Here is a 3451-nt window from a genome sequence, read left to right as displayed (position 1 = left end):
CCTCTTCGCTCTACGACCGTTCCATCTTCTTCCTGCAGTTTGGGCACGTATGTATAGACACCGTTCAGGAGCCAGGGTTCGAGATATGCTCCATGAAAGTTGTGTGTACAGGCGATCAACACCAGCTCGTCCTGATGCCTTTTACACCGTATCCAAACAAATGGAGCAAGTCTTTTCGCTCCATGACCGTTTGATCTTCTTCCTGCAGTTTGGGCACGTATAGACACCGTTCAGGAGCCAAGGTTCGAGATATGCTCGATGAAAGTTGTGTGTACAGGCGATCAACACCAGCTCGTCCTGATGCCTTTTCACCGTATCCAAACAAATGGAGCAAGTCTCTCCTCTTCGCTCTACGACCGTTCCATCTTCTTCCTGCAGTTTGGGCACGTATAGACACCGTTCAGGAGCCAGGGTTCGAGATATGCTCGATGAAAGTTGTGTGTACAGGCGATCAACACCAGCTCGTCCTGATGCCTTTTCACCGTATCCAAACAAATGGAGCAAGTCTCTTTTCTTCGCTCTATGACCGTTCCATCTTCTTCCTGCAGTTTGGGCACGTATAGACACCGTTCAGGAGCCAAGGTTCGAGATATGCTCGATGAAAGTTGTGTGTACAGGCGATCAACACCAGCTCGTCCTGATGCCTTTTCACCGTATCCAAACAAATGGAGCAAGTCTCTCCTCTTCGCTCTACGACCGTTCCATCTTCTTCCTGCAGTTTGGGCACGTATAGACACCGTTCAGGAGCCAGGGTTCGAGATATGCTCCATGAAAGTTGTGTGTACAGGCGATCAACACCAGCTCGTCCTGATGCCTTTTACACCGTATCCAAACAAATGGAGCAAGTCTTTTCGCTCCATGACCGTTTGATCTTCTTCCTGCAGTTTGGGCACGTATAGACACCGTTCAGGAGCCAAGGTTCGAGATATGCTCGATGAAAGTTGTGTGTACAGGCGATCAACACCAGCTCGTCCTGATGCCTTTTCACCGTATCCAAACAAATGGAGCAAGTCTCTCCTCTTCGCTCTACGACCGTTCCATCTTCTTCCTGCAGTTTGGGCACGTATGTATAGACACCGTTCAGGAGCCAGGGTTCGAGATATGCTCCATGAAAGTTGTGTGTACAGGCGATCAACACCAGCTCGTCCTGATGCCTTTTACACCGTATCCAAACAAATGGAGCAAGTCTCTCCTCTTCGCTCTACGACCGTTCCATCTTCTTCCTGCAGTTTGGGCACGTATAGACACCGTTCAGGAGCCAGGGTTCGAGATATGCTCGATGAAAGTTGTGTGTACAGGCGATCAACACCAGCTCGTCCTGATGCCTTTACACGTATCCAAACAAATGGAGCAAGTCTCTTCGCTCCATGACCGTTCCATCTTCTTCCTGCAGTTTGGGCACGTATAGACACCGTTCAGGAGCCAGGGTTCGAGATATGCTCGATGAAAGTTGTGTGTACAGGCGATCAACACCAGCTCGTCCTGATGCCTTTACACGTATCCAAACAAATGGAGCAAGTCTCTTCGCTCCATGACCGTCCCATACTGAAAAAAACTTACTTTAGAATTGGTATTCATACTGTACTCAATCGACCAATCAATCTTCTTTCGACAGTTTGGGCACGTGTAGACACCGTTCAGGAGTCAGGGTTGGATACATGCCCGGTGAAAGTGATGTGTACAGTCGATCGACACCAGCTCGTCCTGATGCCTGTACACCGTATCCAAACAGTAAGAAGTGTTTTCCTTGGTCGTAAGGTTTCTCCGGGCTTGTCGCTTTGCTTGCGTCTACATTGTACAAAATAAACAAGTGCTAATAAATAATATTAATACATAATAATATTAGAATCTCTTTTGCTGGAGCTTTTTTTTTCAATTTGGTGAGAATCATTTTTTCATTGAGGCACTGAAAGTGGAAAAAATGACTGGCAAAGTATTTGAATTTCTTGGATAAATTCCACTTCTTCGAGAGCATTTTCAGGTGTAATGCGCGTGTCCATTGCCAATGAGGGTTCCAAGGGCTTATCTTTTTATTTGGATTTGCGTTTGCGTGAACTGGTTTGTTTCATGGTTAAAGTAAGATATAAATGACCCAAACTCAGCTACACCTAATTCTTTGTATTGCTGAGGTTGTGTGACTTGCTAAACATAGTGAAAATTACATAATTATCAGCAGCAACTTGCAGCATGGCTGGTGCAAATAAATGCGATTAGTGCTCGTCTAAAATAAGCAGAATCTTACTATGGGATTTGAGAGCTAAAAAGTGCTTGGTGAGCTATTTGAAGAACGAGTATGTCTGCTGAGTTTTTGTTCATGTACACTTTTGAACCCAGTTTTTTTTTATTTTTTTATTTGGTAGACGGTAGACCGTCCTGGAATTGTAAATCTTATAATAATAATTAGATTCGTACATAACTTGTCCACCACAGCATTTCATACTAAGCATATGACAAGGATTAAGAAAAATGCCATATTTTTATTTTGTCAAAACACAGGTTTTATGTTATTGCCTTTTAATGGTTTTCATCGTCGAAAAGTTTGTTGGGCATCCATAAAAGGTTACCAAAACAACTATGACACTTAAGTTACTAATTAAATCAATACAATTTTTTTTAAGATGTCTTCTTTCTTTTTGGATTGCTCCGGTTGTCGACTTTCGAAAAACATAATTCTTTTGTACTCCTGATGGTTAACATATTCATTTTAATGCGTTATTTATTTTTACAAAGACAGTTGAAATGTCTTACCGCTTTGTTAAAATAAGTAACGCAATAAAATACCCGGTGCCTTCGATTACGCTATACATATAGAGGTTACATTGAAAGCTGCATAATTTACTTACGTACCGTTCGATCATAGAATCCATGATGCCGGCAGGATGATGGTGGCAAATCTGAATAAAAAAAACCATTTAGTTAAAATTTCATGGCGGTATGTGTTTATAGCTAGTTTTTTGCATTTTCAATTTACCTTAGCCGCAGCAAAAATAAGTCGTGATTTAAAAATAAACAAAATACAACTTCGATTGATAAACAGCATAATGCTTATAATTTTATGGAAAAGCCTTTACAAAGACATCAGAATAGACAAGATAATAGAAATTCGAAAATCCGTATTTCAGTATTTTCTTACCATGCTTACGGAAGGTACGATCGTGTTAAGTAGGCTCAATGAATACTTGGCTTTTAAAAATTTCATGTCGCGGGACCGTTTTCTATTAATACTTCGCAACCTTTTTTTTCTGACCCTAATTATTCATACAGTAACAATGATCCTAATCGATTCGTCAAACCAATAATAATTTTGTTTAACAATCTTATGAAAAATTTGGTTAGTCCTCCTAAAAATTTAACAATAGATCAAAGTGTATTACATACACTGGCGAGGTCGCTTAAAAATCAGGCAATATATTAAAGTCAAAAGGCATAAATATGGAGTTAAATACTAAAA

Source organism: Maniola jurtina, chromosome 26 (assembly GCF_905333055.1).
Source record: "Maniola jurtina chromosome 26, ilManJurt1.1, whole genome shotgun sequence".
Lineage (NCBI taxonomy): Eukaryota > Metazoa > Arthropoda > Insecta > Lepidoptera > Nymphalidae > Maniola > Maniola jurtina.
Note: the sequence above shows the minus strand (reverse complement) of the source record.